Below are 18,130 nucleotides of genomic sequence, written 5' to 3'. Positions count from 1 at the left end.
GTGAAAAAGTCTTTTTTTTTTTTTTTTTTTTTTTTTTTTTTCCCCAATACAGCTAGGAATATATGTGTTAAATATTATTGAGTTGAACTCAAAATCTTATAAAAAGATCCATCAACGGAAATCCAAATGCATTTACTGAGGCAAGTTGCACCCTTGGCTCTCTCTTGCCTTTTATTTCTTCTTAAAATCATATGCAGTGAAAAGAGAACAAACATAAATGATGCATGCCTGATTCACCTAATCATGTTAGTCTCCAGCAACAGCACAAATGCAGAAATGTTTAAATCAGCTTTATGCTACCCAACAAATAATGCAAACTGGGCCCTCAAGAACACATAGTGAGGGGAGATACATGGTCATTATCTCAAGAAAGCCTCTTTTCATTGAGTTTGCATGGAATCATAGAATGGCTTGGGTTAGATAGAACCTGGATGGAATGGCTTTGGTTGGGATGGTTCCAACTTCACTGCCACAGGCAGAGTTGCTAGCTGTTAGGTCAAGTACTAGATCAGATTGCCCATCCAACCTAGCCTTAAACACCGCCAGGGACAGGGCACCCACAATCTCTCTGGACAACCCTCACCACTCTCCCAGTAAAAAAATTCCCCCTGACATTTAATCTAAATCTTCCCTCCTTTAGTTTAAAACCATTCACCCTTGTCCTACCATTATCTACTCATGTAAAAAGTTGATTTCCCTCATGTTTATAAACTCCCTATAAATATCAGAGGGCCACAATGAGGTCTCCCTGCAGCCTTCTCTTTTCCAAGGTGAACAATCCCAGCTCCTTCAGCCTATCTTCAAAGTAGTGCTGCCCTTTTATCACCTTTGTGGCCCTGCTCTGGACCCCTCCAAAAGTCCCACATCTCTTCTGTGTTGGGGACCCCAGACTGGGACACAGAACTCCAGCAGGGGCCTCACAAGGGCAGAATAAAGGGAAACAATCACCTCCCTCAACCTTCTGGCCACCCCTTTTATGGTGGAACCCAGGATACTATTGGCCTTCCAGGATGGAAGCGCAATGCTGGCTCATGTTAAGTTTTTCATCAGCCACAACCCCAAAGTCCTTCTCAGCAGGGCTACTCCTAAGGAGTTGGTCTCCTAGTTTGTGTATATATCTGGGATTACCTTGGCTCAAGTACAAAACCTTGCACTTTCCTATACTGAACCTCATTATGTTCACAAGGGCCCACCTTTTGAGTTTAGCAGTGTCCCTCTGGATAGCATTTCTTCCTTCTGCCATCTCAACCACACCACACAGATTGGTGTCATCAGCAAACTTGCTGAGGGTGCACTCAATATCATTATATATATAACTGATAAAGATGTAAAGGAGATTGAAGATGTGCCCCAGGGGGATACTACTCCTTACCAGCCCGCACCTGGACATGGAGCCATTGACCATAACCCTCTGCTGCAACCTTACATCCAATTCCTTATCCACCAAATAGTCCATGACTCAAATCCATATCTCTCCAATTTACAGACAAGGATGTGGTGGGTGACCTCGTCAAAGGCCTTGCAGAAGTCCAGGTAGATTATATCAGCTGCCTTCCTTTTCTCCACCAATGCTGTCACTCCATTATAGAAGGCCACCAGATTGGTCAGGCATGACCTTCCCTTGGTGAAGCTGTGCTGTCTTGCAGCATCTGTCCAGCCTGACCTTTAATGTCTTCAGAAACATATATACCACCTCTCTGGACAAGCTGTTCCAGTGATTCACGATACTTATGATAAAAAATAACTTCTTCATATGTCCAATCTAAATCTCCACTCTTGTAGTTTGAAACCATTTCCCCTTGTCCTGTCACAATAGACCCTGCTAAATAGTTTGTCCCCTTCATTCTAATAGCCCCCTTTAGAGACTGCAAGGCTGCTATCAGGTCTTCCAGAAGCCCCAGCTCACTAAGCCTGTCATTGTAGGAGAGATGTTCCATCTCTTTGATCATTTCTGTGGCCCTCCTTGGACAGATGATAACAGGTCCACATTTCTTCTGTAGTGAGGATTCTGCATCTGGACATGGTACTCCAGGTGATATGTCTCACTAGCACAATGTAGAGTGGCAGGATCACCTCCCTTGACTTGCCCACCACACTTATTTTGAGACAACCTATTATCTCCATAGAAGGAGACTTCACAGCCTCTCTGGGTAGCTAGTTCTAGTGCTCTGTCACAGTTAAAGTAGATTTTCCCTATATTCAGATGCAACTACCTATGTTTCAGACTGCTCATCGTCTCTTTCTAATGGTTCTGACCATTAAAGACAAATGTAGAAAAGACACCAAGAACCTCAACCTTTTCCTTATCCTCCTTTGAGTTTTCCAGTGAGCTTCTTACTTTTCCATGTGGGTGGGTCTTTTATCACCTTTATTTGTATTCTTACTCTTAGGGATGCACCAAACTTCAACTTGGAGTAAGTGGTGCCTGAGCATCAACCAGCTCTCTTGGGTTCCCTTGCCTTCCAATGCTCTAGCCCATGGGATTCCTCCAAGCAGGTCTTTGAAGAGGACAAAGACTCTCCTGAAGTCCAGGAAGGGCTTAATCTCCCCATGGTAGTCGCTGGAGTTTTAACTCAGATCCTGGTAGCACCTGATGATGGGCACACAGAACTTACCCTGTTTAGAGTATTATTCAGTTTTTGGTCTGTGGTCCTGTTTTGCTTGTTCACTTGTTTGTGTTTTCTGTATAAATAGAGAATTAGCATCCCAGAGACCAAAGGTAATGATATCTGCTTTACTTATTTAGTGTGTACTCAACTTGAACTAAAAAATGGATTGAAATGTGAAAGGATGGCCTTTCTATTCAGTAACTTTTCTTGCAAGTAGGATTAAATATCTAATCTGTGGCAAGTTATTATTTGGAAACCAGCTGGGAATAAATGAACTTTTCATCTCTGAGATTCTTCTGGTATAAAAGAAGACTTTGAGCCTGCAGTAGTCAAGATGAAATCTCTCCCTTTGATAAATTACTTTATACATTTCTCTGGGCATTTACCCTATTATTTTGGTTAGGGTGTACTAAATCCTAAGACCACAGGCTAAATTAAAAGAACTTCCAGCTCCAAACAGCATAAGAACTTCTGTTCTAAAAATAGCATTATTGCCTGTAATCAAATAGTTTTAGTTACACATCTAAGTTAAACTGATCAAATATGTTTTGAAGCTTGACCATCATAATTATTTCCAGATTTACTAAATATTGTAATGACTTGTGTTTACTCCCTAATATGCTCAGAGGAGGAGCTCATATTTCATTCCAGATATTCTACTTATTTTTTTTTTTTTTTTTTTTTTTTTTTTTTCCAGAAACAAAAATGGAGGAACACTCTTGATGGAGTTCTCCTCTTTTTTTGTTATTATTTTAATATAGTCTCTATTGTGGATGGTTGTGTGATTTCACACTGAAGGCTAAGTTCCACTACCTCAGTCTTGTACTTCCTCTCCTTAACAGGACAGAGGGAGAAAACACTATGGAAAGAGCTATGAGCTGAGATAAGGACAGGGAGATTGCTTGCCAATGAATATCACAGCAAAACATTCAGTCGTACAGAGCTTAATATAATTTATTGCCTATTGCTAACAAGCTAGAGCAGTGAGAAACTAAAAATAAGCTAAAAATACATCTCCCTGCCTCTTTCTTCCATCTTCTTTGCCTCCTGTCCTTAACTCACACAAGGGAATGGGAACTGCTGAATTCCAATCTGAACCTCTGATTAACCACCTGAGGTGAGCAATAAGTCAGCCCTGAGAGCATAGGTGAAGGTAATTCTCCTGTGCTACTGGAAGGCGTGGAGCTTGGCTCCACCTCTCCTAGATCCCATTTAAGAGCTGACTACCACTGAAGAAGGATTTCTTTTGGAGATTGTTCCTTGTGGAGACCTTCAGCAAGCCCAGGATAAGCATAAGCTTCATCCATTCTTCTCTAATGTAATAATTTGTTTAGCCAAACTTTTCTGTATATTTCCTAATTATATCATTGGTATATTCATTGATTACACAAAAGCACTTCATCTCTGCTGCTTCTTCACAGTCACTCTGCCCCTGCTCCAGTGTGGTGTCTGTTCAGTGCTGTCCTTTCCAATTCTTGATGGACTTCCTACAGGCTGTAGCTATCCATCCACTGTTCTGCTTACCATGGGGTCCATCCTTTAGGAGAAGACTATTTCAGCACATGTCCTTGCCAGTGGTAGCTCCCCCAGCCCTGCTGCCCCACTGCAGCCTCCTCTCCAGGGGTGGCAGCTCTGGTCTGTGACTGCTTCTGCAGGGGCTCTCCGTGGCCTGTGGCCTACTCCAGGCTATATCCACTGCTGCCCTAAGGGCTTCTCCAAGAATGTATGTGGAGATTGGCTCTGAGTTGTGCCCACAGGCTGCAGAGGGACAGGTGCTTCACTACAGGCTTCTCCTGGGCTTCAAAGGAACTTCAGCTCCACATCTGGAGCAGCTTCTGTCCTCCTTTTGCACTGACCTTGGTTGGTGGCTGCAGAGCTGATTCTCTCACATTTTTTACTTCTCTCTCCCCCAGCCACAGTTGCAGAGTAGTGCTTCCCTTCCTTAATTCTAGTTTCCCGAGTCACAGTCAGCATCACTCATGCCTCAGCTTGGTAGTAGCAGGTCCTTTTTGGAGCAGCTGGAGCTGGCTCTGATCTGACATGGGGCAGATGCTGAGCTCTGTTCACAGGGGCCAATACTTCAGACCTCCTGTTAGAAATACCTTGCCACATAATCCCAAAGCAATGGTGTCCTTAGTAATCTACTAAACAAAAACTGAGAATCATACAGCTTTTTTACTCAAGACTAGACTCAATTGCATTTGAACACCCTCTGCAGACACTGCAATGAATTTATGGAGTGCAAGATAATGTTCTTATTACCATGTTACTTTAATAGCAACTGGGAGACAGAAGTTGCCATTTCCACTTTGTACTTTTTCAGTCTATCTTCTGTAAGGGAGCTGTTGCTTCTTGTCAATTAACTCACTCTAATTGGCTCCTGTTTCTTCTCAATGTCCCTTTGGCTTTGACTGGCACAACACAGCTTTTTCTTAAACACTTTTTTTTTTCCCCTCCAAATTTCCTATCAAAATCACCCCTTTGGAAAGAAAGATATGTGATAAGGAGTTTCAATACTTGTGCTATCTCTTTTTTATCTTTTGTGGTTTACAATAGAACCTGAATCATCATAAGAATGCACCATAAGTCTGTATTTTAGATGATGAACATCTGTAAAAGAAGGGGAGGGGGGGGGAGGGAAGGAGTCAACAATTTTCTACCTTACTGTGTCTTAAAAATAAAAATAATAAAATAAAATAAAATAAAATCATGATTGTCAGTGGATAAAGGTGCAAGTTGTTCACCTCTAAAAAAAAAAGAGTGCAACTTTTCTAAGTATAAACTCATTAACATAATTATAATGAATTGTGGTCTTTGTTGTGAGAAATTGTTGTGAGAAAGGAGAAACTGTGTGGTCTCACCCTAAAGAACGTTAAAAAAAGCATTACTGACAGGAAATTGAAAAAGTAATATATGTCTGAATGAATATGACAACTTTTTTCTGATAGAGCAGATAGATAAATGTCACATACAGGTTTCAAAATGCATTTAATTTTGCCACCACAATGGATATTCTCTTCATAAAATATATATGAATTGGGTTTGAATCATAAACCTTGACTGTGATAAACAAATGCATATTTGATAACCTTCATTTTTTTATTTTTTATTTTATTTTCTTTCTGAGAGAGGCTTATTTATTTTTTTGAGGTTATTTGTTGTTTATATATCTTTACATTTTCATTTCTGAGCGATGCAGTGTGGGTGACACGTTTTATGCACATTGAGCCTGAATGGACTTCCATTTTAATCTTAGACATGGTTACTTTTCTCTTCTGGGAGGAACCGAGAAAGGAGACACAGGTAGATGCACAGACTCTTAACTATCTTTGCCAGACATCACTGAGTTTTCTGAGCATTGTTCAGAAGTGGGTGGTGGATAAGAAATGCATGTAAGTATTTTCAGAGCGCTAGGCTACAGGAAGGGTCATGGTAGACAGTGCACTGCCTTTTATATTTTCTTCCACTAAGCAGAAACTCTCAAACTAGAGGCCAGGTTGTCTATGTCCCAAGAGGTTAAAAAGCAGACTTCCTGTTAAAAGCTGCAGAGTAAATGGAAGTTTTAGGTTCTCACAAATGCATGGAGCTTTGAGGGAGGATGTAACAAGGGGAGTGTCGTCTTGTTTTGCATTTTCCAAACTCAGATTCACCAGGGAAACAAAACTATCTTCTGCACCATTGGAGCATACAGTATATAGTACACATCCTGACAATGTGAAGACTCCCTCATCGTTTTCAAAGTAGGAACCACCTTACTTTCTACATTACCTAACATATTCAGGCTTCTAGTTGTTAGTTGAGGCTGCCATAGTTTAAGTGTGTGCTAGAGGAGACCACTGCATCGGTGGATGCAGTGGGCTATAGAGAAGGAAGCCTATTATAAACCCAGAAGCATCCCTAAGGATTCTAGTGTTGCATATAAAACTATGCTAAAAAGGAAAGTAGAATTATATTTTATTACCTCTTTTATCAGTCTTTTAGTATAAGCTCCTGCAGGATCATGAGCAGAACTGGATGAGTTTTGTGGGTGTCATTGCTGAATTTTTATTAAAAAATTGCATTTAATATAAATTAAAAATGTATCATTTTAACAAATTATTTTCCATAAAAATTTACAGTGCATTGTTTGAATCAGATTTAAGTGTCTCAGTTTTAAATGTTCTATTTGAGCAGTTTTTCAGATTTTTACTTCATTTTACATTTAGCTTTAACTCCATTTTGAAATGAAAACAAAAATGAAATCACAATTTCCAACTTTACTTACAGAAAAACTAATGAGTTATCCAGTCGGTTTGCATGAGGTTGCTCCAATGACCAGAATGGGTTCTGTATGAACAGGGAAAAGGGGAAATAATCCCCACATATATATATATATTTCTACAATTAACTGAAAATGAGACCTGAGAAAACTAGTCAGAAACAGACCTTAGTTGTGCAAGGTACAAGATAACCAAAGGCTGTTCATAACTTAAAAAGGACAGGCTGCATGACCCAAACATCAACCTGTGTAATGTTCCAGTCCCTGGAGCTGTTACATTCAGGTCAGTAAATTCACTTCTGATGTTTATTAGTAAAAGCCAAATCAGAGTGAGGCCCCATAATATTATACAAGCATAACTCCTCTAGACTAAAACAGAGTCTGAATATAATTTGCATTGTTTTCAATGAATGTGAATCCATGAGATTAAATTTTCCTAAAATATATTACCCTGGCAACTGGCAGCAGAAGAACCCCCAGCAGATTGCTAAATGCAACATAATCAGTGGACCATTGAGTGAAACTCAGCGGCTCTTGTAAATGACTGTGGGATTCCAGTTATTCAGTCCACTCATGACTACACAGTGATATGATCCAGGACACTTTTCTATCCATTACTAATTGGGAACTGAAAAAAATATGGCTACTGTGTAAGTTAAGACCAAATATGCTTGGGTACTTAAGACTTCCCCTGAATGAAGAGGGGGGGGGAAAAAGAACTCGTGTGGCCTAGAAGACTCAGTCAGTAGAACCACAAACAATATTTTTGTAGGCCTTAATACATTAGATGTCACTATTTTGGGATATTTTGATGTCTTGCCAATTAATAAAATTTCTATTCTGTCTAACCTCTTCCTCAGAACTTATTGGTGCTATTCTGATATCTTTAAGCATTCAAAAGGATCAAAGAGCTTTCATCTTTTAAGTATATTTTACTATGTCTTGCTCTGTGCAGGAAGAAATACTGATACAGTCTTAAGAGCAGTTAATATATTCAGTTCTGTCTTAGAAGTGATCACAATTCCTTGACTTAGAAAAATGAAAATCTGCTATTACCCACAATTAAAATGTTCTATATATATGAATTATACTGTGGCATTTGCAATTCATTTATCCTGTTCTGCTGTAATTCACATATACCAAGGAATCATCTCCACTTTTTCCTCAAGATTTAATAAGTACTTTAATTTTGCAGAAGTTTCATATTATTGGGACTTCACTGTTTTGTTTTCGTTTTAATGTATTAGAAGGCCATTTGTAAGTACAATATGTGTGTTGACAATACTTAAAACGAAATTGTATTTTGCAGTCGCTATTTCTATTTTTCTTATCATTCTTTTTTTAGAAAGTTCTACCATTTTTAGTCTTGCTAGCTAATACCTTACTCCATGAATTGGTATCAGGAAGACTACAGAAAGTAAGGCAAAGCCTGAACTAAAGGAATCTTCAGATATCTGTGGTTAGGTCCTCCTGTTTTTTCAGGCAGTGAGTATAGTACATCCTTCTATAAGGAACCTGCTCTTTTCTTTTGGCATTTTTTCTTTGCTATCATTTTCTCATTAAGGCATTACTTACCTGGAAAGATAAGCTGAATCTGGTCAAGTGCAGACTGGCAAAGCCAAGCTGTGCAAGTACTCAGGATGCAGCTAGGGAGGAACATATTTTCCTTTTGCTTTGTTAGCATTTAAATGCTAATAAAGATAAAGCAATACCCTCTTAATTCTGCCTTGAGGAATGCCAGTAAATTTTACCATAAAATACATTAATATTATCCTACTTGCTTGCCTTGATGGAGTGCATCTCAGCATCCAGTTATCTTAACTAAGAAGAAGGATCTAGGGGACAAGATATATGAGGAGCCACTGGAGCCCAGAGCAGAGGAATCTGAGGGGGGGCCTCATGGTGGCTTACATCTCCTCATGTGGGGAGCAGAGGGGTAGTACTGATCTCTCACTGGTGACAATGACAGGACCCAAGCAAACAGCATAGAGCTGCATCAGTGGAGGGTCAGGTTGAGTATTAGGAGAAGGCTCTTCACTAGAGGATGGTGGGAGTGGAGCAGGCAGTGATCATGGCACGAAGCCTTCTTGAGCTGGATTTCTTGATCCTCATGGGTGTCTACCAGATTAGGATATTCTATGATTCTATGAAGCATAAGCATGTTATATAATACAGTTTCTTTATTTTTTATTGACTGATGGGGGGAGGGGAGGGAGGGGAAGATGGCCTGCCCCAAGTAATTTGTAATGTAAGACAAGTGACAAATATATAGACAGAAAATTAGTTAGGAATAATATCATCATGCAAAAATTAAATTGATAGCCTTCAGGAAACTCAATCCGTGTCTAACTACTGCAAACAAATGTGTTTTGAACAGTGGAAACAGGGCAAAAGTGAATCCTGGATATTCATCTCCACATCCAAGGACAGCTGCCTCTTGAGTTAAATGCCATTGCATCTGAAGTGTATATTGTCCTGAGAGATGTTAGGACCAGTCATTCATGGTTGATACCATGGCATGCAAGTATCTGTATTATACAATTCATTATAACTGTGATTTGTATCGGAGAAGAAATTTAAATCAAGCAGTTACAGTGTGAGCAGAAAAACATCTTTCTGTCTGTCAGTTTAGGTGAAATGGATTAATGTTGCGTTTGATAATATGACATACTTAAACCATTGTGCTTTCAAGCAGTGAAGCATGCTCTCTCATTACAAACATTAAAGAAAAGATCCATTTTCTGTGAAAGAGCAACCTTGGATGTAAAAATATCTATTGTATGGTGCCTTCATAACTGAAAGATAGCCTTACAAAAAGTATTTCAGGCTCATAGCAGTACTGCCAGGGAGATAAACAGTATTTTTACAAACATATTGCAGATGATTGAATGGAAGACTGGACTTTAGGGAATTTCCAAAGGTGAAGTGATTGGCAAAGTGGCACACTGAACTAGCAGTCATACTGATTTTCACAAGGTAAGAAGGGCAAGACTAGCTTATATTCAGTTGACAAATTGTAAAGGAAGCACTGTTACTGAAATGAATAAACTATATTTCTGATGATTGTGTGACAAAGGGAAGTTGTATTTGTTCTTATGAAGGATTTTTTTTCCCAGGGATTGATAACTAAGATATCCACCCAATAAATTGTGTTTGACCCATCTAAATTTTCCTATCTCCTTTTAGAGAGTTTTTTTCTTTGTGTCAAATGTCCATGTAGTATTGCTACGTTACAACTAAATTCCACCATGTAGGCTGGGTTATTGGTTTTCATAGAGATGATTCGCAGTTGGTGTGGGAAATTAATCCAAAATGGTTCATTCCACGGTGATGGTTTGTGCAACAGTTCATTCTCATGATGCTGAAAATTGTCAAAGAAATGCATGCACTGTAAAATTTAAAGTATCTGTAATGCATTTGTCTGTCCAGACTGCTCATCTCAGCCTTGCTTTCAGCTCTCATAGGCTATCACATTTAAAGTTACAACTCTGAATTAGTAAGAGCAACAGCTCTCTTATATTTAACAGAAGTCCAGAACATAGAACAAAAATCCATACAAACAAGAGCTGCAGTAGGGCATGATTTTATATTTCAAACAACACCTTGTTGTGCAGGTGTGATGTTGAATATCAAAGACTAACATGATGGGTTGAAGACAATTTCTATGTCATTTAGAGTCATTGCATTTGGAGAAATATGATTACAAAACAACAATGTAGAGTGTCTTTGATACTGACTGACAGTACTATATTTAAGTCATCTTGTGGTAAACTTTGTAATCTGTAATTATTGAATTAATCAGCATGACTAATTTCTAAGAGTTACAGATTAAAATATCTGGTGATCTCTGGCAAATATTTTATACAGCACATGTAATTTTATAGAGAGAAGATTAGAGTAGATGGTTCAAGAATATTAATGGACTATCAGATCTTTGGTCCTAAAGATCTAATGGTTAATTATTACAGTCCACTTAGTTGCGGAGATGTGTCCAAGAAAATAAAGCCACAAGGGTACTTTAAGCAAACATGTCAAGGCTAGAATAAAACATTATTCAGCTTTCAAAGTCATTTGTCTAGGATAGATTTCTAATTCCTCGGGAACTTTCATTGGTGAAAAATAAAAAGATAGATAACTCTTTAAGAGTTCAAAATTCAATATATATTTGCAACATTAACATATTTCTGGTGGAATAACTTTCTCAGGAATGACATCACAAGATGAAACAGTGACAGCAGTGACTGCCTACTGAAGGCACTTAGGAGTGTACCATCTCCTTAACCCAGCTTCATGTCTGTGCAAACCAAGTTGAAAGGAGTAACTGGAGAAAGTAGTAAAAGCAGAGCATAAAAATTGTCCTACTCGCCCAAACACAGGCATTGAAAATGGTGTGTAGCATCTGTTTTTTAAAGGGGTAATATGGCAACCAGAAAAGTTAAAATAGTGCCGTTTTAGTAAGAACTGTTATGGCAGTAGAGAGCATTATCTTGTTCTGCACAAGATTACTTCTCAATAGCAGCTCTTACTTTAAAAAAGACAGGATCAAAGAGCAATTACTAAGTCCTGCCTCACTCTTACTTCTGACCTCTAGATAGCATCTCTATAGTAGGCCAGTGCAGTGCAATACAACCAAGTATCAAAGCTCCTTCCAAGCTGATAATGTCACCATAACATGAAAACAACGTAATCTCATTGGCTCGTGTGCCTGGTCTAATTAGGCTTGCTGAGAAAGTGCAATCTGTTTCCCAAGTTAGCTTTGAATAGCTCAGCATGGCACATATTGCAAAGTGTAGGGATGCTCACAATTTCCTCTTCTCTGTGTCCAGTGTGTTAGATTCTGATATGATTGCAAGCAAGATCCGTCTTTGTGCTATGGGAGAGAAGTAGTAGCAAATATTTATGTCATATTAATGCCCAAAGGAGACAATCCTTGTCCTAAATGGTTTGTAATCTAAAGACAGTGAGTAATGGTAAGGTTTGGAGCTGCAGTGTTTATACTACCTTCACCATAGCATTACAAAGCTAGCGGAGGTTGAGAAATTTTATTGAGAACAGGGATTTCATAGAGATGCTTGATCGTAAGTTGAGATTTGAATTGTCAGAAAAGCCAAAGAACTGGCTACCTACTTTTTAGTGTGCTTAAACACAAGTTGGTGTGTACTTCCTGTTTTAGATTCTATAAGAATCTTAGCTTGCATGAAACTGCACAAAAAGAAGGTGGAGGTGAATGGATTTTACAAAAATACTCTATCTTATTAAGTCTAGAAATTCATGTTGGTGGCTAAATCCCCTCATTCCCTTCCCAAGAAAATGAATACTGTGACGTTTTGTTCACAGAAGTATTTACAGAAGAAAAGGGAAGAAGGTACTAAAGCCAAACACGGAAAAGTGTATTTGCATGTGTTCACCCTACAGGGATCTGCAGAAGCTTCAAGAAAGCTATTCATGGCTTGGAAAGCAAGCAGTCAACTGTTAAAGCAGGAAGTTGCGACTTCTTTTTTTAGTCATCTAACATTGTTAGAAATCATGGCTGTTTTATCATAGCAATACTTGGCAAGCAGAAATTTTAGTGAACAATTTTATATAAGTCATCCAAAAATTTTAAATAATGAACACTTTCATAATCATCTAACCAGCAGACTTTCAGAAGTGCTCAGAACCTGCAGACCACATTAAAGTCAATGGCTGCTCTGCTCAACTCAAAGAACTGTGACTTCTTTCAAACATTGGTTCTTGGTTTTAAAAGGAAGTTAAAGGAAAAAAGTGGGTTGTTTAGAGCAATTCAGCAGACACTCAACATAATTTTTCATTTTTAATTTGGGAATTATGTATCTTCATAGTCTTGGAATGAGAGAATGTTGCGTTATTCAGGGTGGCTGTCTGAAGTTAAATTCTTTTTTTCTGACTGTATACATGCCCCTGTTAACGGAACAGAAGTCTTTACTTGAGAAAAATTTCACCACATAATTCCTACAGTGGTGACAAAGTCCTGTAGAGTTTGATGTTGCTATAAAAACATTATTTTCTAAAAAATAAAGCACTGAGAAAGTCAGACAGAATGTCAGACTGCATGTTCCATTATGATACTTACAAACAATATACCATCCAATATATTGTATGATATACAAACAATACTTAACCTTGAAAAATACAATTCCTTACATAAAGCAATGACTCAGAAGTAATTTCAAAATTTTCATTTTCTAGCATCACAGTTTGATGCCTTGTTCTCCCATCAGCATTTTCTTGTACCATTTCTATATAGGTGCATATATTTTTATATAGGTAACATATATATGATTAAGCATGGAGCATTCTCATTATTCTGCCCATCCCTCTGTCATTTTCTCCTCAAGGTAGCTCATGCTGGTACAAAAGAAGGAACGTATCTGAGAAAACAAGCATCTTCTGAAGACTAATTTGCTAAACTGTTGATAATGAAACAAACCATAAATAGTCTGGTGTGCTATAGGTTGTATAATGGTTCCTACAGACTGCTGGGGTTAAATTAGCTTTCAGCTTTGTAAAACTTGTGGGGAAAAAAAAATGGGGGGTTGGGGATGGATTTCAACCTATACCAGCACCATAGAACAGAAGCCAAAGAGAGCTTTTATTTCAGATTATGTTCAGCAAGCCATTGAAATAAGAACTAGGAAATGAAAATGAGTGAAGCATATTCAGATCAGCAAACATTTGCTGAAACAGTGATTTGTTAGACTTACTACAAAAGTTACAGTTCTGTGCATTGTCTATTCAGTTTGAAAAGTTGACTTGAAACATCACATTTGTACCACATTTTCTGTTTATGTGAGTGGGATATTTTGCCTAATTTTACTGAAAAAAATTCTTTTTCATTTTTCCCAGTTTATCTATTTGATTTTTATGGTGGTGTTCTTTTATTTTTCAGAAATGAGTAAATAGCCTTCAGTATTTAAAGGGATTTAACACTGATAAAATCAGAGGGAAGTACATTTTAATGATGCTACAGGAAAAAAAAATAAAAATAAAAAATAAAAAAGTAACATTTGCTTTTGATATTTAAAGGCATTTTAAAGAAGAAACTACACTATTTGCTTAATGTCAGCCCTGGCTGACAGTAGGAAAAACCTCTTGCAGGCAGTCTTTTATTTTACTTAGCCTTTTCACAGCAGAAATGTAGGCAGTTGAGCCATCTATTTGGATACTGTTCATCATTTTCCTCTGTGATAGTAAGACAATGATGCAAGGCAGCATCCCTTTTTCTGATGAGAGAGGTGGAAGAACTTAATAAAAAGTCAGTTTTATGCTTCACTGTCTAATATCACACTAGCTTTTCCTAATGTCAAAGTACTATTGGTTTATTAGGAACCATGAGGAAGGACCCACTGCTTGGAAATCAGCAATTTGGATTTAATCATAGAATCATAGAATCATAGAATTACCCAGGTTGGAAAAGACCTCGAAGATCATCAAGTCCAACTGCAGCCTAACCATAGTACCCTAACTCTATCAATCCTCTGCTAAGTCTCATCCCTGAGCACCACATCGAAACGGCTCTTAAACACATTTAGGCATGGTGATTCAACCACCTCCCTGGGCAGCCTATTCCAGTACTTAACTATCCTTTCTGTAAAGAAGTGTTTCCTAACATCCAACCTAAACTTACCTTGGCGCAATTTCATATATTTACACAAAATCTGGTTAATATCTGCAGCATAAGTGAGACTACCATGAGAGATTAGTGGCCAGAAAGCGCAGGTCAGCAAAGGCAGTTAAATATGAAGATGTGTTGTTGGACAAGAAAGGAAAAAAAATGGATTTTTTAAATGTTATTCTTCATACTCCGTTTTTAAGGGATTTGGTATTTTTATTACTTTTTTTTTTTTTTTTTTTTTTTTTTTTTTTTTTTTTAGTAGAAACTTCTACTAATTAAGGCAAATTGTTGTGGGATGAAAATCTGTTTAACAGTATAAGTAGTAATGAGTAATTCAGTTTAGCAGTGCTAGAACATTACACTGCCTTTGAGGGTAACACTCACAGATATTGTTGGTATTCTGACAGCTTGCTTCCCTCTATGGTCATCATCATTCCTGTAATTTTACCTTCACCATATTGCTGTGCTTATTCTTCCATTGTGGGTGAATTTACAGTTTGCAGGACTGTGTAGGCAACAATGCTGAGTCCACAGATGGTATGTAGGGGCAAATCAACAAAAATTATGTACAAGCCAAGTCAGACAACTTTAATTTATATGAATAATACTTAATTGTGGATGTTGTCTTGGCAGTGGCTGATTCAAGTTGTAAGAGTTTAGAGGTCTGATCTCGGATATCTTGAAATCCTAGAGTGGTAAAATGATGTTAACAGCCTAATCAGTAGAAAGTATTCAGATGGTCTGAAAAATCATTCTGGATTTCCTTTGGAGTTAGAAAAAAGAAATTGTTGATTCTTAAAATTTAGTTAACATTGGAAAGCATAAAAATCTACAAAAATTGCTTGCTAAGCAACTTAAGACACAACTGGTGTATATATTAATCTTTAAGAAAATTGAAAGAAACTTGATGAAAACTTGACTCCTTACAAAAAAATTGACTCCACCAAGGCTTCTGGCAATCCTCTGTCACTTGGACAGGGTCAGAATTAGAGTCTCAGTATTTTAATTGATATGGACAAAGCACTGTCTCTGTAAAGAAAGGTGAGATCTGAATTTAGGATTTCTGATGTCAGTTTTGTTATTTTTGCACCATGTTTTTTTTACCTATTTCTGGAACCTGTACCTTCAAGAGGTGCAGTTTGTTTTAATAATCAGTGTTCTGCCAAGTAGTGTACCTAGTTCTGTTAAAGGTTATGGAGCACTGACAAGGGGGTGCCATGAGTTAACCCATGGACTTTCAGAACTGTGTTGTGTTGTGCATGCAGCACCTGTTTTGCAATTCCTCTGTGAATGTGTAGATCTTAATTTGAGTTGAATGGGGTATGAGGAATAGTGGAAGTCAGCCATCACATAAAAACTTTATAAATTGTTTTTTATTGTGTTTTTTTAATATGTTTGTTTGAAGCATGAGATATTTTTCGGATGTAGTGTCTCAAAAATGTGCTTGACAGTTGGGATTCTTCAAGAATTTGAGTCCAAACGTTGCAAAATAAGAAACCTCCCCTGCTATGCCTTTCTTATACTGTCATGAATCAGGCCACACATGATTTCCTGACCTTAAGGCCAGGTGGCACATTAGCAATTATAGTTACATTCCTCAGTTCCCTTCCTTCCAAAGCAGGGTGAACCTTCCTAGACTATTTTATGGAATAAATCCATGTCATATGCTATTTGTGAGCTGTCTTAGGATATAATCTGAAACAGCACCAGGTGCTAAGAAGAAGCAATGTCACCCCACTAGAGAAGTCACTGACAATTAAATAGCCCATTCTTTCATGGTCCAGAAATGTCCATGGAATTATCTTCTTCTGAAAATGTCAGTGTATTAAAGACACAAATTGTCATCCTAAAGTGCCAACCAAATACTTTAACAAGAGTTATTAGGAACCATCAGGATGGACTTTCTCAGCGAAATTAAAGGAAACATAATCTGTCCCAGCATCAAGACACTAGCACAAGGTTTGAGGCAGGGAGTCATATTCAGGATTCCTGCCCAGTGGAGGAGTTATTTAATAATCCAAAGCTGTGCAGTGTGAATCAGGGAGCAGTTAGGATACTTGGGAAAGGGAACCTGGAGAAAGGGGAAATCTGAATCTGAGTTTAGCTGTATCAAAAATGCATGCCATGAGAAGTAGCCTTGTGGGTTAACTAGAGGTAGGCTTGGTAGTCTTGGTTTTTTAACTAGAGAAGATTTTTGCCCTATTTTGATATAAAATGGAAAAAATCTTGAAATCTCTACGAGTTCCACTAAGGGAAAAAAACATTTTTCCATTGAGATTTACCCCCGGCTCTTACAGTAACACAAAATCCTTGAGCACATTTGTATATTTGACCTTCTGGAACTCCTCTCTGTATCTCAGCGATTCCCTGTTCCTCGTCTGTGCATGTGCATGTACAAGCCACCATGTATAGGATGATATCTGACACACGTTGAATACATATAGATAGCTTTCTGCTTCTGACCTTACAAACTGTCCACTTCAGCACTGTCATTCTATTAAATGTCCAACTGCAATCCAAGAAATGCATTTTAAACATGAATGCAAACATTTCTATTACTGATAAGACCAGCGCAGCATTTTTTGCTTTGCTGGGATTGGGACCTTGATAGTTAAAGTTATATTGGAGTAATGACACTCCAAGGTCGCATCCTTTTAGAGACATGGTAAAGGAAAGGCAGGCCATTGCTGAATTTCTGCTGATAAAATTAAGAATTAATTTTTGTGTTTGGTGACATATGTTAAAATTGAAAGAATATATTTGTGATCCATAAATATTTTAGTTCACCACGAACTGGTAGAAATGTACATGTTGCACCACATGGAAGTTGGATTCTACTGATGCTGGAAGTCAGATTTTAGAAAACTTTGAACAGCCATCTCACATGAGCTCTAAAGCAGCTGCAGTTCAGATTGGGATTCTATAGGAAAAATCTATAGTTACCATGGTTTGCAGAGAGAAGCTCACAGGCAATTCTAGCTTAGAAGACTAAATCTCCATTTCACAACCTCTCTCTGAATATGCTCCATTGTGCTTCATTTTCATATTCTGTAAAGAGGGGTAATAATCTTTGTTGATCAGTCTACCTTTCAGGAATATGCCAAAGAGAAATTAAGAATCACTTCAGTGTTTTAAATGCTTTTCATTTGTGCATTTCTTTCAATACAGCTCAGTTCATGAGCTTCCCATTTTACCAGGTCCTTCTGTCAGGAAATGTCCCCCTTTTCTTTGTCTTCTTTGCTGTTCTCATCCAAGCCTTTTATGACTGGCTAAGTTTGGTAAATTGATGATGGCTTCACCATTTCCTCTTTGATAGCTGAGTTGCCATAGCTAACCAAATGAACTGTTTCCACTCAAGGAGCTGAATTAAATTGTCACATTTTAAGTTGTCACCTACTTCAAGGCATTGCAGAGGAAATAGAGGTGTTATCTGAATTTTCCTTTACTTTTTCTGTTGCAGTATTCTGATTACTCCAGCTTCGTTGGGTCTTTCTATAGAAGTTTGATTTTATTCGCAAGTTTCATCAAAAGCTAGTTTCAGATGCTCTCATACTTGTACAGAGTCCTTAAAAAGAGTCACTTTCTTCAACCTAGGGCTGACTGACAGTCTTCTGTACAGTCTCCATTTGA

General features: G+C 38.0%; 1 protein-coding gene across 3 annotated transcripts in view; it reads left to right on the top strand.

The window, feature by feature from the left end:
* POU6F2 (POU class 6 homeobox 2) overlaps nt 1-18,130 on the top strand; it is a 306,544-nt gene that overhangs the window by 264,435 nt on the left and 23,979 nt on the right. The gene's annotated exons all lie outside the window — the stretch shown is intronic.

This window comes from Excalfactoria chinensis, chromosome 2 (assembly GCF_039878825.1).
Source record: "Excalfactoria chinensis isolate bCotChi1 chromosome 2, bCotChi1.hap2, whole genome shotgun sequence".
Lineage (NCBI taxonomy): Eukaryota > Metazoa > Chordata > Aves > Galliformes > Phasianidae > Excalfactoria > Excalfactoria chinensis.
This window is presented reverse-complemented; position numbering and strand designations above follow the sequence as displayed.